The sequence below is a fragment of the Equus caballus genome, chromosome 16 (assembly GCF_041296265.1).
Source record: "Equus caballus isolate H_3958 breed thoroughbred chromosome 16, TB-T2T, whole genome shotgun sequence".
Lineage (NCBI taxonomy): Eukaryota > Metazoa > Chordata > Mammalia > Perissodactyla > Equidae > Equus > Equus caballus.
The window spans coordinates 18717982-18744610 of NC_091699.1; the positions used below are offsets into that span (position 1 = coordinate 18717982).

At 44.1% G+C, this 26629-nt stretch overlaps 1 long non-coding RNA gene across 3 annotated transcripts in view; it reads left to right on the forward strand.

Moving 5' to 3' along the window:
- LOC111768296 (uncharacterized) overlaps positions 1-18989 on the forward strand; it is a 76888-nt gene extending 57899 nt beyond the window's left edge. For all 3 annotated transcript variants that reach the window (XR_011427196.1, XR_002800512.2, XR_011427197.1), the window contains 4 exons: positions 10471-10558; positions 13538-13954; positions 14219-14277; positions 14733-18989. This is a non-coding gene — a long non-coding RNA (uncharacterized lncRNA). The remainder of the gene's footprint in view (positions 1-10470; positions 10559-13537; positions 13955-14218; positions 14278-14732) is intronic.
- The last annotated feature ends 7640 nt before the right edge of the window (positions 18990-26629 follow it).

Here is a 26629-nt window from a genome sequence, read left to right on the forward strand (position 1 = left end):
TTGGATCATGTACTCACCCCTGAGCCATTCACTGTGTCATGGAATCCTGGCTTGGCCAGTAGGCAGTCAGTCCTTCTTGAACCTGTGAACTAAGGTTGGGGGAATTTGTTCCTCAAAAAGATGAGCTGGGCTTTGTTATCAGAAGTGGGCATGCTCGACAAGACAACAGATGTTCCCTGAACACAATGACACGCCTTTGACCCCGAGGACTCTCTAATCTCTGCTCTCCCATTTGTGTCCTGGTTTCCACTTAGCTGCGTCCTCACTCACAATCATGTTCCTACCCAATTTGTCAGCTCTGTTTCCCATGAGAACAACTAACAGGGCAAATGCACCCTTTCGTAGTCTAAGGTCTAGCTCTTGGCTGCTGATGCCTTCAATGACTTCTGTGACTCCCTGCATTCTTGACTCCTGGCCAGTTTAGGGTTTGAGGGGCACAGAGCACTTTGCTTTTGGTCTTAATTTTCTGGAGTCTTAACCTGTTTCTTGTAGTTGGAAAATAACTACTCCTTGACCTGTGGCCTTGACTTTGGGCCTTTTGGCTCCTTAGTCTCTGGTATTTGCAAACCTGTTAACCCCTTACTTCCCTTGCATCCTGTCTCTTGGTTTATTTTATTACTCTGCCTTGTTACCACCCATGTCTTGGCTTAATAATGTCTCTTGGGCCAAATAATTTCCTAACACACATCCACTGATCAGTATCCTGGGCTATGCCTTCTCCACTGACAGGCTTCCCTCTCTCCCTTTCTTCTTTTGGAGGACAAGCTGAGATACAGTGGAATTGGCGTCAGATTCAGAACCAGGAGCACAGAGTTCAAAACGTGGCATATGTGACTTTAGGCAAGGCTTTTTAATCTCTCTGAGCCCCAATTTTCTCATCTGTAAAATGGGAAGAATAATATCTATCTTACAGGATTGCCTTGAAGATGAAACACGAGAATGCAGATATTGCAAGATAATTATAGATAATAATTCTAAAATGCTAACATGTGTGTGTATTTAAAACTAATTTATTTTTTCCCTTCTAAGCATCTTCCATTTATGCAGTTTTCCCCATTAAGCAGCTAGGCCATTCTGTGCTCATCGTCTCAGGGAAGGAAATGTCAGAGCAGAAAAAACAAATAGGAATTTTTCTGGCTTTGGTTTTCAAATCCTAAAGCTCATAGGGGGACATCAAGCACACTGGGCATGGCCAAAATGAGTGAGAGCAAGAGGATTGAAGAGAGAGAGAGATTCTCCCGCAGGCTAGCAAAGATCCCACTGTTCTAGGCACAGGAGGGGAGGTAAGTGTGGGAAGGAGAAGAGACAGAGCGGGTGTGATAAAAGTCGAGATGCAGCAAGTCCCCAAGAGAGATTGGGGCCCTGAGCGCTGCTTTCTGGGCAGAGCCCTGGGGAACAGAACCAACACGGCCAGCAGATTCTGGGGTCCCAGCGTGGCCCAGAAATGGCGCCAGGCTGGAAGGGGTCATGCAGCCTGGGGGTGAGGGACATGTCAGTGATGATCAGTGAAGATTGAAGCCTACGGGCCAGACAAGGTGATGGTGATTTTACTTGACAACCGCATGGACAGAAGACAGCAAGGCAGAATGCACTCCTCGCCACCGCCCCTCGCCATGATTCTCCATAAACACGAGAACCAGAGGCATTCCCTGAAAGTAGAGGAAGACATCAAATTAGCTGTGGTGACATTTTTACCTCTCTGGTCAAATAGGGGTTAAAAGCAAAGTTAAATTATAAAATTGTTATTATTTTGTGTATAACCGTGTGAGAGATTGGGAGCTGTGACCACTACCATAGAAAGCACTTAGTCTGTGTCTGTAGGTAGGCACCAGACTATGTTTACTGAGTCTGAATCCAGATGTTATTGAGCCTCTGAATATATCTAATGTCCTGCTTGAGGTCTGAGGTGTGGTACAGCCACTCCCTACATCAGGGTTCTCAAAAGTCTGGTCCCTGGACCAGCATCATTGGCACCAGTGGACACTTGTAAGAAATGCACATTCTCAGGCCCTACCCCAGAACTACTGAATCAGAAACTCTTCTGGGTCATTCTGATACATGCTGGAGTTTGAGAACCACTGCTCTCCATCTTTTCTGTTTTCTCTTCTTACTTACACCCTCAGTTTCTCAGACTTACTCAGACACAGTCAAGTGACCGTTTGATACTCGACTAGCTTCTGCTTTAAGCCAGTCAGACATTTTAAGCTTCTCATATGAGGACAGGAGAGCTTCTGGTTTCCTCCAGAGTTTTCCTCATGATCATCCCAGTTTCATTTCGCTTCATTGAGGATCCAATTTCTAGAAAGAAAATAGAGAGAGGGGAAGGAGACCCTTTCGTAAATGGGGAGAGGGAACCACAGGCAAACACCGTCGCTCTTAAAGCTTTACCAAATCTCAAAGTGCCGGGGAACTTCAGAGGGAACGAAGTACCAGGAAAGGTCCTAGGGAAATTTACGGCCAAAACAATTCCCCGTTTCTGGGTCAGGAAATGATAGCACACAGATGGAATTTACAATGGGAACGTGAATGGAGTGGCCCCACGCAGGCAGCTCAGCAAAGGCCCCTTTCACTGGCTCTATTCAAGTGTAGCGAGCGCTCCCCAGGCTCTCCTGGCTGGCCGCTGTTTCTTTTTCCTCGACTGCATTCACTTTTGCACAGAGGACTGCCCTGCTTGCGGTCCACTTGGGACTGGGGTGAGCCTTCGTTTGGCAGGAGAAAGGAAGAAGTACACGGCGGCCTACAAAATTGAATCGCTCTGCCTCCCTGGCCCCTTTCCTCGAATAATAGGCCTTTGTGCTCTGTAACGTAGGGAAGCCCCAGTTTCTCAGGCTTTAAAAAAAACAGACCTGCCTTCAACCTCCTCTCCTGCCTTAAGATGCTTAGCAGGGAGTAGTTAAGGAGCAGAAGAATTATTAAATCAAATGTTCCCTTAATAATTTTAGAAATTGCTAGGATAGCTGATTTCTAAACAAATGTATCTGATCCATTTCTTCAGCTGGACAAAAATATTGGCTCAATTTAAAAATCCAGCATTAAAAAAAATCATATGGGACAAATCACTACATTAAAAAAAAAATGTTTGGCTCTAGCCAGTGACCCACTTTGATGAAATATGTGACAGAGCAAATCTGCATCACCAGAGAGGAATTCCGACAGCTTTTGGAGGCTGTCGAAATGGGTTTTTGATAATAATAAAGTCGTTCATCTCTGTTTTCCCTTCCCTAATTTAATCCCACCTTTTCAAAGGTGTGTGTTAATAGCATTGCATTCTTTTCTTTAAATCCTGAAAGCAAATTATATTGAAAAATCATTGTCATCATTTAGGCCTCCATGTGTTTCAGTGGTTTAAATATATTTGAACATCTTTGATTTTCATTTCATTATAAAAGCTAAGATCTCACCGTTTATTTTTGCATTCTGTAGACCGTGGCAGAAGGTGTAAAACGTTCTTCAATCAAGGACTATTATTTTTCTCTTTCGCTGTGTACCAGAGGCCAGGCGGTGGGACTAAACTTGGAGTAAGAGGTTATTGTCTGCCCCTCCAGCAGCGGTGCCCCTTCCTCCTGGTGCCAGCCCAGATTTGCGTTTTCTCCTCTCTGCTGTGGGATCCCTCTGAGCCTCCACCATCAGCTCCAGGCCAGGAACACATAGTCCCCACCTGGCCAATCAAATCATCATATCCTTTCTTCCACTCCTAGCATGGGAGAAACCACAGTGATTGGTTTAGGGATGGGCCACATGACCCAGCCATAGACAATGAAATGCAGCAGAGACTTTTCTGGGATTGGTGGGAGAGAGGCAGGTGCTTAAGACTGGGAAAAGGTGGGGCTGGAGGCCCATCAACTAGTTTGACACCCTGAGGTGAAAGCCCAAAGTATGGCGGAGGCTGGGGGCCTTTGAGAAGCATGAGGATGAATGAAGCCAACCTGGCTAAAGATAGAGCTACGAGATGGAGAGAAACCCATCTGATGACATCATTTAGCCCTGTTCCTGAGGCCAGACCTACTTCCGGCTACTGTGTTTAGTTGTTGCAGCCAATACATCTCCTTAGTGCTTAAGCCAGTTTGAGTTGGGTTTTCCTTTGATAAAAGTGGTCATGCCAAGGCAGGTCCAGAGTCCAAAGGTGCTGGGAGTTTGCCAAGATGAGGGTCCAGGTGCTGGAAATTAGGTCGGAGTCTGGTCATCAGAACCCGGAGTCAATGCCAGGCCCCCTCCCTGGCCCCTGCCCTGACAAGGGATGCCTCGATGCTGATTTCTGTAGAGGGGTGCTGGAGCGGTCCTTGCCGTCTCAGCTCAGGTCTGTCCTGGCAAGTCGAAGCAGGACCGGACTTGGAGGTAGGGGGTCACAACCCTTCAGCTGTGGGGCGAGGAGCGGCAGGCTGGAGACATCTTGTGAAGGGCTACACTAAGACAGAAGCTTCGCACGGTGTTCCATCTCTTACATTGCATGGACCCTTTTTTCTCTCCTGCTGTGTATGCCCACCAGAGCAGGGAATGTGTCTTTTCTTTGGGTCTGTGTCCCGAACATCTTCCCACTCTCTTGTGGTCTGCCTAACTTCCACAACTGGGTTAGCCATCTCTCCTCAGTATTCCTGTAGGCTCTTTTATGTACTGAGCATCACATTTATTATCCTGTATTTTCATTCATTCATTCATTCAACAACTATTTACTGAGTGCCAAGGGCTGTTCTCGGCACTGGAGGTACAGCAGTGAACAAGACAGACACAAGTCCCTGCCCTGAAGGAGTTATAGTCACATGGGTGGAGAGAGGCAATAAAATAAGTAAATTATAAGCTATATTAAAAGTCGATATGTGGTCAACATTCTTGATCTGGCCTGGAAAAAAACAGGGAAAGAGGATAAGGACTGACAGGGAAAGTGGTGACAATTTTTAATGGTGTGGTGAGGGAAGACTCCATTGAGAAAGTGGCATTTAAGTAGACTTGGAGGAGATGAGTGAACAAGCCATGTGGGTGTCTCAGGAAAATACTTTCCAGGTGAGTGGAACAGCAGTGCAAAGGCCCTGAGGTGGGGGCTTGGTGTATTTGAGGAATAGTAAAGCAGCCAGTGTGGGTGGAGTGGAGTAAGCACCAGGGAGAGGAGTAGCAGTTGAGGTCAGCACAGGGTTACAGGGAAATAGGGATCAGAGGCTATTTCAGTTATTTACTGCTGCATAAGGAACCACTCCAAAACTTATTGGCTTAACACAATTTATTGTTTCTCATGATTCTATGGTTTGACTAGGCAATTATTCTGCTGGTCTCACCTGAGGTCCCTCATGTAGCTGCTAAGGCAGGACACTAGGATGGCTGGGCCTCTCTCCTGACACGGTTTCTCATCATTCACATGTCTTGTCCAGCCTTCTTATGTGGCAACTGGGTCCCAAAAGGGAACATTCCAAGGGGATGAGCCCCGGTGCATAAGCACTTATCTAGCTTCTACTTGTATCACGTTTGCTAATATTCCATTGGCCAAAGCAAGCCACATGGCCGAGCCGAGAGTCGGTATGGGAGGGAACCACATACAAGGAGGTGAATTCCAGGATGTGAGATCCCTAGAGGCTCAGGGGCCCTGGTTTCTAAACCCATTGAAAGAATGGGGCAAGGGTGTACATGACTGTTGGGCTGTGGGGTTGGTCTGGAGTGGTGGAGAGAGGCCAGACCACGAATGCTGGCCACATGCCTGTGATCTGGTTGACTAGCTTTGTGCTTTGGTAGAGCCAAGGGGTCACGTGGGCAGACTGTGGTTCTCCATCATTTCCACCAGCCTCCACTTCCGTTGATACGAACAACTGGCATCATCTCAGTCTAATTTAAGGTACTGTGCAAACACAGTTTCAAGACAAGCCTCCAGGCTGAATCTCCAACTACACTGCTGCCTTTAAGCTGCCCCCAGGTGTCAATTTTGGAGTTACCACTGACCCTGCAAATCGAAGGAAATGAGGTCTAGTGAATCCATCAAGTCAACCAATGCCATTCACCTGAATTTGAAAGGAACTGAGACATAACTACGAGGAACTGGTAATCTCCCAACGTGATGGTTCATTGGTTCAGACAACAGATGTTTGCTGGGCACCTACTCTGTGCTAGGCACATGGTATTGCAGTCACTACAAACATTCTAGAGACGACCCTGAAATCTACTCATTGGGACTCATTTAACAATTGGCTCTCCGTCATAATTGCTTCCTTTGTTAAATGTTCATAAAAAAACATTTTAGACAGACTTCCCTGGACCATGGTCTTCATTTTATCTCCTTGTTGTCCATGGCCTTTGGATCATTTCAGAGCTTTTCTGATTATTTTGTTTTTCAAAGTAAAAATAACTTCATATACTTTTTTCTTGATTTTATAAATGATTGATGCTTGTTTAAAACTATCCAAACAAGGAGCTGAGGGCATACAATGAAGAAAAGAAAAAGTCTTTTCAACAAATGGTGCTGGGAAAACTGGACAGCCAGATGTAAAAGAATGAAAATTGACCATTCTTTCTCACCATTCACCAAAATAAACTCAAAATGGATCAAAGACCTAAAGGCTTCTAGAAACCTAAAGAAACCATAAGACTTCTAGAAGAAAATATAGGCAGCACACTCTTTGACATCAGTATTTAAAGGATCTTTTTGGACACCATGTCTTCTCAGACAAGGGAATCAATAGAAAGAATAAACAAATGGGACTTCATCAGACTAAAGAGCTTCTTCAAGGCAACGGAAAACAGGAGTGAAACAAGAAAACAATCCACTAATTGGGAAAAAATATTTACAAGTTATATATCCAACAAAGGGTTAATCTCCATAATATATAAAGAACTCACACAACTCAACAACAAAAAATCAAACAACATGATCAAAAAATGGGCAGGAGACACAAACAGACATTTCTCCAAAGAAGACATACGGATGATCAATAAACACATGAAAGGATGTTCATCATCACCGATCATCAGGGAAATGTAAATCAAAACTACACTAAGATATCAACTTACACCCATTAGAATGGCAAAAATAACCAAAACAAAAAGTAACAAATGTTGGAGAGGATGTGGAGAAAAAGGATCCCTCATACACTGCTGGTGGGAATGCAAACTGGTGTGCAGCCACTATGGAAAACAGTATGGGGATTTCTCAAAAAATTAAAAATAGAACTACCGTATGACCCAGCCATCCCACTACTGGGTATCTATCCAAAGAATTTGAAGTCAGCAATTCCAAAAGTCTCATGCACCCCTATGTTCATTGCAGCATTATTTACAATAGCCTAGACGTGGAAGCAACCTAAGTGCCCATCAACTGATGATTGGATAAAGAAGATATGGTGTATATATATATATATATATATAGATATATATATATATATACACACACAATGGAATACTACTCAGCCATGAAAAGGATAAAATCGTCCCATTCACAACAACATGGATGGACCTTGAGGGAATTATGTTAAGTGAAATAAGCCAGATAGAGAAAGACAATCTCTGTATGACTCCACTCACATGTGGAAGTTAAACCTGTGGACAAAGAGAACAGATTAGTGGCTACCGGGGAAAGGGGGGGTGGGCACAAAGGGTGAAGTGGTGCACCTACAACATGACTGACAAAAAACAATGTACAACTGAAATTTCACAAGGATGTAAACTATCATAAACTCAATAAAAATTAAAAAAATATATATCCAAACACACAGACAAGTGGAAAGAAGAGTGCAAACTCTCTTGAAATTCCACCATCCAGAGGGCACCCCTGTTAACATTTTAGTGAACGGCCTTCGGATGTCCCTCAGTGCACACACATGCATGATGCAAAACAAGACTGTGCTGTAACCTGACTTTTTAAAATCCCATTTTGTGAACATGCAAATTTGTTCAATCCTACTTTGATGGATATTTAGGTTGTTTCCAATGTTTGCAAGTAGGATGAAGTAATTTTTTGATTCTCTGATTTCAAATCTACCCTTGAGGTTTTCCTGTTCTCTGCTGTGGACGTGTTTCCACTTTGCTGAAGATACCATCTGTGTAGGCTTATTTTTTTTTTTTTTTTTCCTGTCTTGGCAGTTTTGATCATTGACATCCATTTTGTTCAGGACCTTTAGGAGGAGATTCTAAATGGTATTGAAGTAATGTATGATAGACGTTTAAAGGCCTCTTTCAATCTTTTCCTTAAGTGTAGCCTACATTTGGTTGGCTAAAACACCACCTGAATAGCTTTGTGGTGGGTTCCTGGGCTGCCCATCTCCCTCCGCATTGTTGAGTTGAATTGTGAGTAACCATGGTTACCAGGCTTAAAGTACCTGGTACATTACCTCCTTAAAGTGATTTCATACTAGCAGCATTTCCAGCCCCCATGACCCCTGGCTGGCCTGTGTGTTCAGAGGTTAAACCCCCTGCAGAACTTTGGTGCCCTGGCTGGGGGAAGTGGGGCGAGGTGGGCAGTGACAGAAGCTAGCTGGGACTATGTGGGCTTCTGCCCCACTTCTTGGCCCTTCTCGGCCCTGAGACTTAATTCTGGCAGTGCACTGCCATTGTAACACTTGTCACATTGTGCACTAATCCCTTGTGATGTGACTGCCTCCTGCCCTGGACTTTGAGTTTCTCAAATGGAGGGACCTTTCTTATTGGTCTGTGTCACCCACGTATCCTGTGTAGTACCTGCGAAATATTTGCTGAACGAATGAATAAATTAGTGGGGGGTTGAGTGAGTGAAAAAAATGCCAGAAAAAGTCCTGATATTACAGCCAGGCAATGTTTGAGTGCTCAGTGCAAGGAAAGAGGAGGGAGGGGGGCAAGACCAAGGCATGGAGGAACATGGCCTTCAGTGTGTGGGCTTTGGAGTGAGAAAACCGGGCCTCAAATCTGGGCTGGGCTACCTACCAGTTGTGTGACCTTGGGCAAGTCACTCAATTTTTCTGCACTCTAGTCTCCTTACCCATAAAAGGGGGTTAATTCAGGTAACAGATTGATTCAATAAGTATTTATTGAGTGCAGTGTGCTAGGCACTCTTCTAGATGCTGGGGATCAGCAGGGAACACAGAGTCTTCTGTGGCAGCCATGGGGTCACACTGTCTTGAGCAGCTTTGAGAGAGAACCTCGTGGGAGGGGTTTGGCTCATGCTGAGGCCTTGGTGAGGGGACTAGCATGCTGCAGCCTGGGCTCCTCCCTCAGTCCTTCCCTGCCTCACTCTCTCCATAAGTGGCAGACCTGCATCAGGGTCAGAGGCTTTCTTGCCCACTCCTCCTCCTGCCCCCTTAAACCTTCTTAGGTGTTTCTCCCCATAAGTCTCTCACATGTCTATTCTGTCTTAGTGTCAGCTTCCTGGCAGGCCTAAACTGATAGAGCTCTGTTCTCAAGACCCTTACTTAATGGGGATGAAATAGTACGTACCTCTGAAGGCTGTTGTAAGGACTGAACGAGCGAAAGTTTGAGAAGGCCTTAGTGGAAGGCCAGCACCGAGGAGGACATGCAGTGTTGTTGCTATTATTATTATTATCCTCACTGGCTTTATTCCCCAGGCAAGCAGGTAGAGAATAGTACATCTTTCAGGGGTCAGTGTCATTAGTTGGTTCAACCCAGTGGCCTGCACCTGAACCTCTGCATCCTTAGGCGTTTCTTCAGGAACAAGGGGCTAGAAACTGGAAATGGGAAACCCTGGGAAGATGCTTTGTGGCCTTCAGGGAGTGACATGGAGCTTCCAGAAGAATCTTCTGATTCTAGAAAGGTCCAAGTGTGGTGGGGGAGAAGCCTGAATGGCAGGCTTTGAGCTCTGTCCCTCGCTAACATAGCACTGGCCACTCACTGAAACTCGGAGGAAAATGCCAAAGGGCAGTAGAACGTGGCGAACGTGGTTACAAAGGTGTGGAACCAGGCTGCCGGGTTCAAATGCCAGCCCTGCTGCTTACTACCTGCCTCCCAGGGCTGGGAGATTTAAGGTGATACAGACAGAATGCTCAGCACAAAGTCCGTGTCTGACACTGTTAGCCCCCCGGTCTCCCCCACAACACATTCATTCGGTTGTACTGGGGATAGTTAACATTGTTGAACTTCTCTGAGTTGGAGAATTATGGCAGGAGTCTGGGCTAGGGAGCCACTGTCCTGATCTCTGTGGATTACTGGAAAGGAAAAGAAGGTCTGAGGAAGGAGAGGAGGGAGGGCATCTGGGCGTGGAGGAGGACGAGGGGCTTTCACTGGACGAACATTTGTCGAGCAGCCACCATGTGCCAGCCCCTCTGTGGGCTGCTGGGTTTACCAAGGTGATTAGGACACAGGAGCTCAGATGCTAAGGTGGAAGCTGGGGTGGACAAACAGGTCTGGAAACAGTGCGCTGGGTCCCATGACAAGGAGCATGTGACCCTGGGCACAACCACTTGTGACATTTCTCTCTCCCAGACCAAGTGATGCTGCTACGGCTCCTAGATTTTTGCATAGCGTACATGCATCCTGTGGGTACTTACTGGGGTCTCCCTTTCCTGGCAGACCGAGAACTCTGCAAGGATGCGACGCCATGCACCCCGCTCCTGCACACCCCCAGGGCCTACCGCAGGGCTTGGCACACAGCAGGCAGGTATGTGCTGACTGGGTGGGCTTCTGTCTCTCTACTCTAAAGCAAAGATAACATCCATCTCACGGGTGGTTGAGCGGATTCAATGAAGTCATGTTGATCAAATGTAAATCACCTCACAAAGGACATTGTAGACTTTTCTTACTGGTGCATCAGTTATGGACTAACGTAGTGAGCTGTGCAGTCCCTCTGTGCCTTCCTCACATGATTATTTGGAGGATTAAATGAGCTAATATACGTAATATTAAAACAGGGCCTATCATGTAATAAATACTCAAAAGGCGTTAGCTAAATCGACGGGTAGAAAGTTATGCAAGATGAGCAAGTTCTCAAGATCTGCTGCACAAAACAGTGCCTATAGCTAACAAGACTATACTGTACACTTAGAATCTGTTAAAAGAGTAGACCTCATGTTACGTGTTCTTACCACAATTAAAAAAAAAAAAAAAAAAACAAAGCAAAACAAAAAAAAAATGTGAAGAAAAAAATAGGAAAAAATAGAGGCGATGTTACAACTTATCAGAGTGCCCAGAACAAATATTATACCACTTCTAAAATTTACCATTCCTGTTGGTTTATAACCCATTACTGTTTCAAAATAAAGTGGTGAGAAAATGTGAAGGGAAAGAAATGTTGGCCATTATAAATATTATCATCGTTGGCTAGTTTTGGGCTGTCATCTTACCAATCAGCATCCTGGGATTCAGAGAGTTGAAGCACCTTGCCAGAGACCGCACAGCTGAATGTGGGCAGAGCAGCCCCCAGGCACCCGATCTCCTGAGTCCCCGCCCAACGCTCTGGGACATTCTTGAGATGGCTCACTAGGTGGCGCTCTTCCCCTGGGATAAGATCTGACCAAGGCCCCAGCCCCAGACCAGCCTTTTTTCGCTCGGAAAACCTAGCATGCTAGAGTTAACAGGTCCTCTGAGCGTGTCTAAGCCCTCGGTTTAGACGGAGAGGAATAAAGCTCTGAGAAAGTATGCCTCTGGGCCCGGAGTCACCCATGGTCACCAGGTGGTGTTGGGGCAGAGTCCCAGTTTGCCCAATTCCAAATCTCATTTGCTTCCTACCTCCATGGGGCATCCCATTCCCGTGTCCCCACAGCCACTTCTGGACGCGCCCTTGCAAAGCTAGGTGCCTCCCTCTTGGGAAGTTGCAAGGCTGTGCTATCTGGGCCTGGAGGAGGTATCTGGGAACAGGGGAGGGGTTTGAGACACGCTGGGGGAGGCCCCCACTCCTCCCACTTCTAACCCTTTTCTAGAGTCACTCAGGGGCAGTGTGTGTTCTGCTAAGGGCAGCGACCTCGGAGCCAAACCGCCTTTGTCCCAACCCTCATCTTCCCCTAACCAGCAGTGTGCCTTGGGCAACTGGAGAATTTCTGTGTCTCATTTTCCCATCTATAAAATGGGAATAATAAAGCACCTATCCCAGGGGTCTTCGTGCGGATAGAGTTAGCATGTGTCGAGCACTTAGAACAGCTGTAAGCATGTGGTAAGAGCTATAAAAGTGTCAGCTCTCAGGGTTATAACTCACCAGCATCCTGCCTGGATATAGGAGTTTATGCGAGAATTTCAATATGATTCATCATACTCCCCACCTATTTGCTCATCGTATAACATCCTTTCATGATAATAACTGCCATCTACTTGCAGTTATGCAAAGCAGAATGCTAAGCCTGTGATTTCATCTCAATGAACACAGAACAACCCTATGATGTGGACACTATTGTTGTTCCCATCTCGGGGTTGAGATGTAGACAAGACTAAGTCGTTTACCCAGGATCACGCAGTCAGTGACGGAACTGGGACTCGCGCTCAGGCCTGTCTGATGCAAAGCTGGGGCTTTTTACCACTGCACTGTTCTATCTCCTCTTGAAGTCAGTTAGGAACAACAACAAAAAGCCCCCAGAGGAGCCCCGGCCATTGGCTCTGCTCATGCACCTCTGCAGGACCTATCTCTGACAGAAGCCGTCCTTCCGTGGGGTGAGGTTTCTTACCACTCTCATCCTGGGGGGAGGAGCAGATTTCATAGACGTCTCCCTGCTTTCCAGCAAAGACACAACGTGCTTTGACCGACAAAGAGGTCCCTCAGACTGGAGGTGTATTAGGCACGCGGCCTTCGAGGGCCACCTTCTCCCACCCTACTTCTCCTGCAGCCTGCGGGCCTCCTACCTGGGCTGGTGGGGAGCCTGTGCCTCAGGCACGTGAGTTCAGTTCCGGGCGGTCCAGGATGTAACACAAGCTCTCAGTGACTCAGGCCAGCCTATCAGGGATTTTTCCTCTCTTGGCACGTGAGAGAGTCTGTGCAGCATTGACATCTTCTAGCCAAGAAAGAAACAGCAGGCACCAACCTACAACTGCAAAATCAAAGCATGTCAGTGAGGGCTGGACGGGACCACAGGATGTGGAAAACAGGACCCTGATGCGGGGAGGGTCTTGATCAAGATCACATTGAGCAGGAAGGAAGGTGACCAGATTTAAGCCCTTGCTTGTCCTTAGTACCCTTTCCAGGAGCCTCAGCATCCAGAAGTGCTGAGAAGAGGGCTGAGCTGGAACGAGGGTGGGAGATGCGTCCAGGCCACTGAGCATACGCACATTCAGTCAGTTGGCTGTCTCTTGAGACCATACGTGGTGATCCTCTAAAACCATTTCTCAGCCTCAGTACTACTGGGGCCGGACGACTCCTTGTTGGGGGGGCTGTCCTGTGCATTGTCCAATGTTTAGCAGTGTCTTTGGCCTCTACCCCCTAGATGCCAGTAGCATACTCCCAGTTGTGTGCCACCCAAAAACGTCTTCAGGCATTGCCAAATGTCCCCTGGGGGACAAAGTTGCTCCCCTCCCTGCTCCCTACTCTTGTTGAGAACCAGTACTCTAAAAGCAGTCTCCTTCTCTTCCAGAAACATGTATTAAGAGCTTTATTATTTGTTTTTTAGGAAGATGAGCCCTAAGCTAACACCTGTGCCCATTTTCCTCCACTTTATAGGTGGGACGCCTGCTACAGCATGGCCTGATAAGCGGTGCATAGATCCACTCCTGGGATCCGAACCAGCGAACCCCAGGCTGCCGAAGCAGAGTGCATGAACTTAACCACTACGCCACTGGGCCGGCCTCAATGTATTACGACCTTTTTATGAGCCACGCTCTGCTGGCACATGAATCGGGTATGGGATCTGTCCTTAAAAGACTCAGGGTCTAGCTGGGGAGACAGACAGGGCCACAAAGCTGGCAAAGTCTGGGAAGCCCCTCCACAGAGACAAGAGCTGGGTGCTCTGAGGAGCACAGGGGCAGACACCGCACCAACGGGGAAGATCTGAGAAGGCTTCGCAGAGGACGTGGCAGTTTTCCAGGCACACAAAGCCGGCGAAGGACATTCCAGGCAGAAGGAATGGAATGTACAAAGGTAAAGAGTTGTGAAGTGTGATGTGTTGAGAACAAAATATTTTAGTATGACTGTTCCCCAGAGTGCACATGGGCAGTGGTTAAGGGGGGAGGCTGGAGAAGGCAGGATAAGATGATGATGACGATGATGATGGTGATGGTGACGGTAGGCAACATCTTGAGCACTTACTCTATGCCAGACACTGTCCAAGTGTCTTACGCATATTGTTTCTTAATCTTCACAACAGTCCTTTGAGGAAGATACTGTTATATCTTTACTTTACAGATGGGAAAAATGATGCACAGAGAGGTTGGGTAACTTGCCAAGTCACACAGTTCGTGAAGGTATGGAAATTTGGTTACGACTCTGTGGGTTGGCTGGGGCTCGGCCAGGTGGTTCCTCTGCGGCTCTGGTTCAGCGTCTCTCATGCAGTAGCAGTGAGATGGTGGCTGGGGCTACAGCTTGGGGCTGGATGTCTGGCACCTGCCTGTTCCTCCATGTGGCTTCTCTCTCTCTGTTGTTCTGGACCTTTCCCCAGGACTGCTCTCTCCAGCAGAGTAGCCTGTTCTTGGTGGCTCAGAAGCTGCCAGACCTCCTTAATACCCGGACTCGGAAGTCTCAGGATGTCATTTCCTCTGTATTGTACTGGTCAAAGTGGTCACAGGCACAGCCCAGATTCACAGGGAGGCGACATGAGGTCCATCTCTCATGGGAGGAGAGTCATGTGCATATGGGGAGGGGTGGAATTGTTTGAGGCCGTCTTTGTATACTAGATATCACAGTCGGATTTTTATTCCAGAATGTTCTGGCAGCATTGTGGAGGTGGATTGAAGAGGCAAGACTGAAGACTTGAAGATGAATTATGAAGTCATAACAGCTTCGATAATTTTGGTTGAGTTGGTCACTCAGTTTCTCTCTTTTGTTACTGTGGAAAGACCAGAGTAATTGTGTTTTAATAATAATAATAACACAATAATCATACCAGCCTACATTTATTGAGCACGTGTTATGTGCCAAGCATTGCAATAAGTACTTTCTACACAATTTAATCTTCACAGTGATCTCAGAAAACTGAGATCAAGTGTATTAGTTTCCTGGAGGCACCGTAACAAAGTGCCGCTGACGGGGCGGCTTGAACAACAGAAATTTATTCCTCACAGTTCTGGAGGCTGGGAGTCCGAGATAAGGTGTCAGCTGAGTTGGTTTCTTCTGAAGCCTCTCCCCTTGGCTTGCAGATGCCTGTCTTCTCCCTGTGTCCTCACGTGGTCTTTCCTCTGTGTGTGTCTGTGTCTGAATCTCCTCTCCTTGTATAGACACTAATCCTATTAGACTAGGGCCTACCCAGATGACCTCACTTTTTACCTTAATCACGTCTTTAAAGACCCTGTTTCCAAATACAGTCACATTCTGAGGTACTGGGGTTAGGATTGCGACATACAAGTTTTGAGGGGACACGGTTCAACCCATAGAATCAAGTAATTAGCATGTACCCGTATAGTTAACAGGTGGGAAGCCAGAACTCGACCTGAGTCTGACTTCAGACTCCTGCTATACCTATTCCTTATACTATTACCCACAATTGTCTTTAGTTCTTACCTTGAGGAGGAAAATCGTAAGGTGGAGGAAGAAACTAAGGCTGCATAGCTTTGCATTTCGGATCTGGCTATCTATCGCTTGAGGAGCAGGAATTGAACTCCAGTTACTTGTTCTGCATCTTTCACCTATAACTCCATCATAGTGATGTTTCTGGAAGGACATTGAAAGGTGGCAGGGGTAGCGTATCTGGATAGACCCATAAACAGGAATGATAATAATGATCACAATACTGTATGAATGTGTGTGCTTCGCCATGCAGAATGCTAAGTGCTTTATACGCATTGTTTAATTCTCACAATAATCCTGTGAGGTAGATACTATATGTTTCCTCTTCTACATACGGGGAAACTGAGGTGAGTGGTGAGTTAACCTGCCCAAATTCACCTTGCCATCAAGAAGCGGCAGAGTCAAGCTGAGCACTCAGGAAGTCTGGATCAGAACCCGTACTCTTAACTATTATGCTTCCACACTGCCTCTGGGAACCCGGTGAAGAACGAATTTATACCATTTCCAGAAACAGAATCCAAGTTAGAGAAGACTCATAAGGCCATCATTTTCCCAAAAGTTTTCAGTTGCAACCATCAAGATATTTATTGATATATATCAGAAGAAAATACTGATACTACTATTTCTTGATTTATCAATTTTAGAAATTGCCTATTGATTTGCTGTTATCTGAGATAAAATTGCCTGTCCGTTACTTGCCCTCTACCATTTCCTGCAAACTCCTATAATCAAAGAATAATTTTTTAGATCAATATTTATTAATCATTATGTTTATATAATTATTATCCATTACAAAGCCAAAAAGCATACTGTGATTATATTTCCTTCCTTGTATAACTTTTTGTTTTTCCTGGAGTTGATAATATTTTTTCATTTGTTTTACTTGCATTATTTTCTATGTACCTGTCCTTTTCTTTCCTATTAGAACTTTCATGGCCAATCAGTGGTTTTTCATACCCACTCAAATGAATACACTGCTCCCTCTGGAGCTCTCCTCCTTGAAGCCCTCCTGCTCCAGTATACACAGGTTTTTCTGTAGCCTTTAGTTATTCTGGGAGTTCTCTTTGCTTCTCTTTTAGGTTGGAGCCTATGTTTCCTGGGTTCAGTGTCCTGTTTTACTTTCTCGTTCTGGTGACATGTTTCCTTCTGTTGCTTTCTAAGAAAGAGTACATGGGAGATACATTTTCTGAGTTCTTTCTTATCTGAAAATGTCTTTTTTTCTACCCTTAGTCTGGATTTGCAGTTTGGCTATATAGAATTCAGGTTGCAAATTATTTTCCCTTGAAGGCATTGTTTCATTGTCCTCTTAGCTCCCAGGGTCATTTTTCAGAAACCCAATACCGTTTTAAATCCTATTCCTTTGTATATGACTTATCTGTCTGGACACTTCTAGTCTGTCTCTGTGTCCCCGGTATGCTGAAACTTGTCATTGATCTTTCTTCATTCATGTCCTCATGAATGATGACTCATGTCCTTCAGGTCCAGGAAATTTTTCTTAAGTTATTTCTTGGACAATCTTATCTTCTGTTTTCTTATTTGGACATTTAATTCAATTGATTTCCTAAGTCTTTTATCTTTATATTATCCCTATTAGTTTCCATCATCTTGCCTTTGTATTACTTCCAACCTATTAACTTTTTGTGTTGACTATCATTTTAAATTTTCAAGGGCTTTTTTTATTTTTCATAGTCTCCTGTTTTGTTTTGTTTTGCTTTGTTTTGTAACTGATGGATGGAATATCTTCTCTTAACTCTCTCTCAACTCTCTGGGAATAAAATTGCAGTTTTTATTTGAAGCTTTCGTCCGTTCCTGGCATTATCTATTTCTTCCTAGTTCAGTTTTTTTTTTCCCTTGGTTTTGTCTTGGTTTGCCTTTCGTGATGGAGGCTTTCCTCAACTGTCTGGTGATCCCGAGTCATCACTTCGTATTTTAGAGTACGGCACAAAAGCTGATTGGAAACCCTGTGTGCACAGGCAGCGTTTGTCAAGGGGAGGGCTTCACTCTTGAGTTTTTAGTGGGGATCTTGTTGTTTTCTTAGGGGAAAGCCAAATGCCACTATCTATTGTTTTCTTCCCCTGGGGCAGTTCAGTTTCTTATGAGAAGAATCTTCTTATCTTCTATCCAGGAGCAATACAAATTGCCTGCATTTTGGGAGCAGAGTTGAGGAAGAGGACTGGAGTTCCTACTGCTCAGGACACACACTTGTGGAGTCTCCTCATCTCCAGACTTTACCTCACTTCTGCTGGCTACTGTGCCAGTTATACTGGAACCTAGGGCCTCGCCAGTTCAGATTCCCCAGGGATTAAGACTCCATTTTCCTTCCTGGGTGAGGAGTAACTGCTTGGGTGTGGGGCAGGGGATGTTTTCAGCCTTGATTCTCACCCTGGTCCATCCCCTCATCAGGGCCTGAATCTTTCAGAGCTTTGGTGGGACAAATCAGTTTGCTTCTCATTCCCCGCCCCCGTCCCCCACCTCCGCCCTTGTTCTGCTATGATGACTTCCATTCCTCCATGGACTTTCCATCTTTTAAAAATGAATGGAATAAATGTCAATAAGCACATAAAAAGCTGTTTCATATCACTAATCATTAGGGAAATGCAAATCAAAGTCACAACGAGTTATTAACTCACCCCTATTAGGAAGGCTATTATCAAAAAGAAAAAAAAACCCAACAACAATAAGTGTTGAGGTGGATGTGGAAAAATTAGAACCTTTGCACATTTGTTGATGCGAATGTAAAATGCTATGGAAAACAGTCCAATGGTTCCTCGAAAAGTTAAACATAGAATTACCATTTGACCCAGCAATTCCACTTCTGGATATATTCACAAAAGTTTTGAAAGCAGGGACTTGAATAAGTACTTGCACATCAGTGTTCATGGCAGCATTATTCACAATAGCCAAAAGGTGGAAATGACCAAAAATGTCCATTGATGGATGAATGAATAAACCAAGTGTGGAATCTCCATACAACAGAATATTATTCAGCCTCAAAAAGGAATGAAATTCTGTCAATTATACCTCAATAGAGATGGAAATAAAATACAATCTGCTTTAGTAAGGGAAAAAAGAGGAATGAAACTCTGACGTGCTACAACATGGATGAACCTTAAAGATATTATGTTACGTGAAATAAGCCAGACACAACAGGACAAATATTGTATGATTCCACTTATATGAGGTCCCTAGAACAGTCAAATGCGTAGAGGCAGAAAGCAGAATAGTGGTTACCACGGGCTGAGGGGCGGGGAGAACAAGGAGTTATTATTTAATGGGGACAGAGTTTCAGTTTGGGAAGATGAAAAAGTTCTGGAGACGGATAGTGACGATGGTTGCACAACAGTGTGAATGTACTTGATGCCACTGAACTGTACACTCAAAAATGGTTAAAATGGTAAATTTTATGTTATGTGTATTTTACCTCAATAAAAAAAGAACTAAAAACGAATATAAATCACTTGCCTATTGTGGTATCATTTCCTGTTTTCTTTGTCTATGTGAACATATTCCCTTTTAATTCTTTTACTGCCATTTTAGTGGGGTCTCAGGAAAAAGAGGCAATAAATGTGTGTGGTCAGTCCACCATGTATAATTAATTCCTCTCAAGTATTTTTTCAATTCCTCCTCCATGGATGACACTGTGCTAGAAAATATAAATATGATTGGTTTCCATGTCGGAAAAGAAAAAAACAACAGGCAAATACTCCTTCTAAACTTGTATGCTATCAAATACAGTTTCGGCTCTGAGGTCACTAAGGCAGGGAGAAAATGGATTTGCTGCAATATTTAATACATTTGCTGTCATCTTGGACTATAGCCCTAAGTTGCCGTAGCAACAGACCAGAGCAGGAACTTCGTTAAAGGAGGAGCTCCTCAGCTTTTAACCATGTTATTCAATCAGGCATGAATGATGGAGTAGAGTGTCACATGGCACCCAGAAGATCTTTTACTTTGATAAGCTGTATAATTAGCTAAATCTAATAAGTCTTTGGAACAATCAACAACCTAAAATCAACAATCTAAAACCTCGCTTTTTGCATCTTTTCCGGAGTCATCGGTAGTCAAAAGATTCCTTTGGAATTTCCTTGGTAGGACTATCCAAAGCAATGCTAGCAGTAATACTTGAGCATCCCGTTCATCAGCAAAGGGCAGGAAGGGGCACCAACAGTGGAAATGGTGGATAAGAGCTTACTGTCATCGGCATTTTGAACGTAGATGCCTGGAGTAGCAAGGTTATCAAATAAGGAAATTACTCTGTAATAGTTGAGTTGTAGGTCTTTGTCACAGGTGGGTGGGGAGCTATTTCTTGAAGGCAAGAAGAGAGCCTTCTCAAAGACACACACACATATACACACTTACTTGAAAAAGCTTAGATAGCAATATCAATGCAACATGCAGTGAGTTCATATTGCTAAAGGAATTCAAAATAAAATGTGATCAGGATCAGGCGAGGCGGGCAGGGGGTGGGGGTTAGTGGTAATCACCACCAGGGATGGCCTCCCCGAGGACAAGAGTTTTAAGCAGAGTTTCAGAAAAAGGAAGAGTCACATACTCTTGAGGAAGGCAGGAGTATTTCTGATTCATTACGATCTCACCATCACTCCAAGTCCTCAGTTTGTGTGCTTGTGATTTAATTAGACTCCTTACAAATGTTCCCCGCTCCCCAGCCTTCCAGGAGGCACCAGGCAGAGCAATCCAGTGGAAACACATCCTGGTGAACTTACTCGGGCAAGTAGTTATTCTCAAGTCTCTATATCCACCCTGGAAATCAATTGTTTGGTTGACTCATTTTCCTCCAAAGGGTAACTTTTGAGTTTAACTCTCCTGTTTACAATACTGGTCTATTTTACTGCAAATATGCTTTCATTGTGTTGCTCTCCCCTGGATGCAATTGTGGTATGTCAAATGTAAATGAAACAAATAGTGTTTCTGTTTTTGTTTTTTTGGGCAGCTGCGAATTCTAAAGCCCTGAGCCGGGTACTTACAGTTTACAAGGAAGGGTCGGATGCAGCCCCTTTGTGCTCTAATGGACAACAACAGAAGAAACGACAGGGACTGGCCCCGTGGCTCAGTGGTTAATCTGCGGCCCAGGGTTTCACGGGCCCAGATCCTGTGCACGGACATGGCACCGCTCATTGAGCCATGCTGAGGTGGCGTCCCACATAGCACAACCAGAAGGACCTACAACTAGAATATACAACTATGTACTGGGGGGCTTCCGGGAGAAAGAAAAGGAAAAAAAAAAAGAAGAAATGACAGGAGACATCAGTGATTAATTACCAAATGAGTGATAGATACCAGGTGGTCTCAACCTGAGCTTCCCAGGCCCGCGAGGGTCTCAGATAGCAGTAATGGGGGGTGGAGGGGGTGCCTGTGAGCTATTTTCAGTACTTCAAAAAGACTAACCAGAAGAGCTCGCATTTACCAGAGATGAGATGCACAGGCTAATTAAACTAAAACATCAGGCTTCTTTGCTCTGGGCTAGGATTATATCAACTCAGTGTAGGAACACCAGTTACCCCATGCTGACTGGAAGCTCTGATTGGCAGTTACCCTCATCTTTGATTAATAAAACATGGGGAAATGAATTATTATTTGATACATCTATTTTGTTTGATAGACAAAGAGTATTTCAAAGCATGGGATTTGTGAAGGGAGAATAAGAACATGTTTGATTTGGGTGAAAAGACTGGGAATCAGTGAGCTGGACAAGAAGTGACTGGTTTTGCAGAAGTTTAATGTGGACAGAGAGGGCAAGGAAGGCTTTGTGGAGGGCAGAGAAGGAGGGACTCACTTAAACAAGGTTGCGGAAGACGTGCCGGATTTATCCGTGCCATGGTTCCCAGTGGCGGCTGCGCAATCAAGTCAGCACCACCTGGAAACTCTCCAGAGAGACACATTCTTGGGCCTCGCTCGCTGAATCAGAGACTTCGGGGGTGAGGCACAGCCCGACAGGACTTCCAGCTCTTTCCGATGCACGCTACAGTCTGAGAACCACAGATCTATACTGTCACTTCCCCAAGTTTGAGATATTAATGAAACAGGAGATATTTCTAAGAGGGAGCTGTTCAGCCTTAAAACAAAATGGAATCACTGTTGAGAAAGTTATTTCCTTTTTCCAGTCTTTCATGGCTTTTGATATCGCGGAAAAAGACTCAGTTTCATCCTGGTAGGTCTTTAACAAGAAACATTCAAGTCTCTTTTTTAAACAGAGAACAGGCTTCATTCAGTTCACAGCCTTGGCAAGTAACAGATCTAACTTGAGCGTGGTGACTCAGTTCTCCTTCCCTCACGTTTATTTTTACAGTTATCCTGTCTCTTGGCAAGTGACACTAGCATTCCATTTATACGAAGGATAGAAAGTATTCTTTATGAAAACTTTTTTAATATAAAATATGATTTGATTTAAAGAAAAAGGTAAATGATAGTACTGGAGGTATGTGGAAATGGAAAACATAATAAAGGCATTATGTGAATGACTGAAGTTTGTTAAATACGTTTATGACTGTGTCTACGCGTGTGTATGTGCGGGTGTGCACACGTGTGTGGTGTTGATGCTTGAGTGGATGGGTTTGTATTTGTCCTTGCTTGTCAGTTTTTTTGGAGAATAGGTCACAGATATACACCCTATTAAAGCAAGTACAAGTGCAAGGAAAACAGTATTCCAATAGCACAAGGTGTTCCGGGTTACACTCTGTGATCACTTGTGAGGGCAAAACTCAGTACAGCGAAATTCTGCACAGCAAGGGACCGACTGGGTACTTTGTAGTTAGTTGTGCCAGGATTTAAGTGTGGGGTTGCGGAGATGTAATGAGAGCCAGAATAAAGGCTTTGTAATCTCTTGAGGAAAATAAGAACACAGTTCTTGAATAGGTGACAATTAACAACATGTTTCCATCCATACCAGGTTCATAGAGCTGCTTTTTTATCACTTCATGTTGAGTTAGGAAGTACCAAAATTAATTGATTTATGTACAAAGATTGATGTGTCCCAGCATGCTATGGGCAGGGGTACTCAGGGGGAAATTACACTTCATTTGTTTTCCTCACAATATTTGAATGACAGGTGAAGTCTGATTGAAAACAATATAAAGAGCATCCTCTAAGGCAATGCTTCTCTAACTTGTTTGGCCTCAGCCCATGAACCACAATTTTGCAGCTTGGCCCAGCACACACACACACACACACTTTATAACACCCAAACAAAGGTTTATTGAAATAATACTCATCCTTATAGCAAGAGACACACTCTGTGAGTTTGTACTCTGTTCTATTTCACTGAAAAGTGATTTCCTGATTCTCCAGTGGCCTCATTAGCCACTGCTGTACCTCGCGGGTTCTCAGGGTTCAGTGTGCATCAAGTTGACCAGCGTGCTTGTTGAAATTCAGATGCTGGGTCTTGGGAATCCCCCCTTCCCAGCCGCCCTCCTCGGGGTACTGATTCAGTGGGTCTGGGCTGGGGCTTGGAAATCTGCAGATTTGGAGAAGTGACCCAGATGATTCTGATGCAGGTGGAACTTGGCTACACTTTGAGAAACAGGACTTTAAAGGGAAAGAATAATAGAATCCTAAAATGTTGGTATATGAAAAACCTTATGAATCTTGTGGTCCAAATTTGGAAGCACCTCCCTTATCTATTGGATAAAATTCAAATGTAGAATGACCTTCAAGGCTCTTCATTGGCTGGTCCCTGCTGAGCTTTCAGGTATATCCCCAGCAGCAATCTTGGTGCCCTGTCTCACTCCTGTTCCATGTACCCAAACCACATCTGACCTTTCATCATTCACTCACCACATGCTTTGATGTGGACTTTCACTTCTTGCAATATGGTAGAATAGTTACCTTTCCTGATTCTCCTGCTGGAAAGAACTTAACGTGCTGGATAACATATAAAAGCCTTTTCAAAAATGTCTTCATGATCCAGCAAGGTATTAAGAAATCCTCACAGGCCAAAAACTAAGTAAGAAAGGTAGGCAGCATCCCAGAGCTGGCTTTGCCTCATAGACACTTGCTGACTTGGGTGATTTCTGAGATTTGGTTTTTCTTGGTCTACGTTATAGGGGCAGGAGATGAAACCCAGACCCTGCCCAAGGCTGGGTCTAATAGGACCCCTCCCATAGAGTCAGGACCTCAAATGGCCATAGATCCGTGTAAAGGGGATTTAGTGCAATGGTGATTTAGAATAAACCTGTCACCTGAGGGATAAAAACAATTGCTTGTCTTGAGCGCTGGGCTGGGTGGAAAGTAAAAAAAAGAAAAAAAAATCCCTGAGGATATGTAACACGAGTCAACCCTAATGAATTCACACGACCAAAGTGACACTAGGTTGGCAGTGTCCTCGAGGTGTCTAGGAGAACCAATTGCACACAGTCTTAGAGGAACTTGTCTTCCTCAAGCCTTAAGGAATTCTTCATGATAAAGTTTTAAGAAATTTCAGCCCATGTTCAAAAATTATAAAAGACATAAGGAAGCTAGGCAACATGAATAATGAGGCAGCAGAAACAACAGACAGCAGAATCAGACCCATGAACACAGCAGATAATGGAATTATCAGTTATAGAATATAATAGAAGTATTTTAATATATTGAAAGAAACAAGGAATAAAATTATGAATAAAGAATCAGACCATTGGGGCCGACCCAATGGGGCACTGGTTAAGTGCACACGTTCTGCTTCAGCGGCCCAGGGTTTGCCGGTTTGGATCCTGGGTGCGGACACAGCACCGCTTGGCAAGCCATGCTGTGGCAGGAGCCCCACGTATAAAGTAGAGGAAGATGGGCACGGATGTTAGATCAGGGCCAGTCTTCCTCAGAAAAAAGAGAGGATTGGCAGCAGTTAGCTCAGGGCTAATCTTCCTCAAAAAAAAAAAAAAAAAAAGAATCAGACCATAAAATGACAAAGCATATTTTTTAAAAAGAATTTCTGGAAATGAAAAATTATTAATTCAACAATTGGTTAGGCACAGCTGAGGAGAGAATTAGTGACCTAGGGGAGAGTTCTGAAAAAAATATCCAGAATGTAGAACAGAGAGACAAAGAGATGAAAAATATGAAAAAGAGGTTAAGAGATCTGGAAAATAGAATGAAAGAATTGAATACAAATACAATTGGTGTTCCAGAAGAAGAAGAGGCAAAGAATGGTGCAGAGACGATATCTGAATAGATAATGGTTGAGAATTTTTCAATATTGGTGAAAGACACCTGTCCACACATTCAGGAAGCCCAGTAAATCTCAAGTAAGATAAAAAGAAATTCATTCCTACACACATCATAAATCAAACTACAGACACCAAGACAAAGAGAAGATCTTAGAGGAACCAGAGGGAAAGACAGCTTATCTTTCAAGAAGGGCAATTAGCCTGACTGTCGTGCTCTCAACAGCAATAACAGAAACTATTGAAATATCTTAAATGTGCTGAGAGAAAATAACTGTGAACCTAGGATTCTGTATGCAGCAAAAATATTTTTTAACACAGAAGGAAATAAAGACATTTGCAGACAAAAATCAGAATTCACCCCCAGCAGACTCTCCTACCAAGGGAAATTCTAAAGAATATATTTTAGGCAGGAGGAAAGTCTGAGATGCAAGAAGGAATGAAGAGCAAAGAATGTGCTAAATATGTGGATGTATCAAAAAACATCAACTCTGTTAGACAATAACAACGTCTTATAAGGTTAAAAAAAACAAGTAAAAGTAAAGTAGCGATAACAATGGTTCAAAATTTTGCAGAGGAAGTGACTAAAGCGGAAGAATTATAATCCTTATTTTTTGTGGGGAGAGGAGGATTAAGATCAATTTTGACTTTTGACAAGCATCCTTGTTAACATTCCTGAGGTGATCACTAAAAGAATAGAAATAGAACGGTTGCCGTCTTTTCCTTATACAGTCTGGTGCGCTAATGCTGGTAGATTCCTGCGTCTTACTCGGGTCTGTACTTCTGGACAGCGGTAGACAGGTGGAGGACAGCAGGAATGATCTGCTCTCGTGGGGAGAAGTATTTTATCACTGGCATTGTTTGAAATTGCTAGTCCATAGTAACAGCAAAGCATATCAACTTTCAGTGGGTCTTATTATTTGGTTTAAATTCTTCACGCCCCAACTCCAATCCCCTTTTGCTAGATTCTCTTTGATAACTTTTCCCTCTCTAAGCAGTGACTCATGCGGGCTCTGATTATGCAATTTGCCGATGTCTAGCTCTTTGCTTCTTTTTGCTCATTCTTCTTTAGGTCATTTCTTTGATCAACAACATACCTTAGGGCAGTGGTTCTAAAAGTATGGTCCACAGACGCCTAGGGTTCCCCAAGGCCCTGTCAAGGGATCCTCAAGGTCAAAACTATTTTTGGATTAAAATACTAAGACCATCATTTGCCATTTTATTGTGTTGACATTTGCACTAACGGTGCAAAGGTGATGGGAGCTAAAGCTGCTGGCCCCTTAGCAGAAAGCAAGGCACCAAACTTCCCTAGTGTTACTTGCGTTGCATTCCAAAGTAGGTTGATCGTCTCAGGAAAACCACTTGTGCAACTGTCGAGTTGTGAGCTGAACTAGCTGCTTTTTTCACAGAACGCCATTATTACTTGAAAGAATGAGTGACAGCAGACCCTAGGGAAGATCTGTGCTCAAAGGAAAGCTGTGCATAGTCTACAGCACACGCTGACTGTGACTCTCCAGCTATTTTGCAACTCTGTAAGTTGTAGATAACTGATAGCAATGCAAAGTAATTCTCGTCTATAGATGTGCAAATGAACTCCCCCTCGATGAAAAGCCAGTTTTGTGCCATTTGCACATTCATTGCAACATTCTTTTATTTGTTACAAATTTATGCTTCTTTGACTTCTCCTTTGAACTTGTTAAAACATCTGTCTGGTTCCCTCATTATGAGTTAAATAAAATCTTTAACATGTGTTGGTTTTATATCTGTGTGAGAGTTATGGTTTTACCTTTTTTTTTTTCCTATTATCTTTTAACAAAAACTATAGTTACTCCAGCTTGGGCATGTGGCAGAAAATTTCTCAAAAATAGTTGAAACGAGCCTGTCAGGGCAACTCTGACAGTATTTGTTACCAAAGACCAGACTCCAGCTTTCAAGTGAA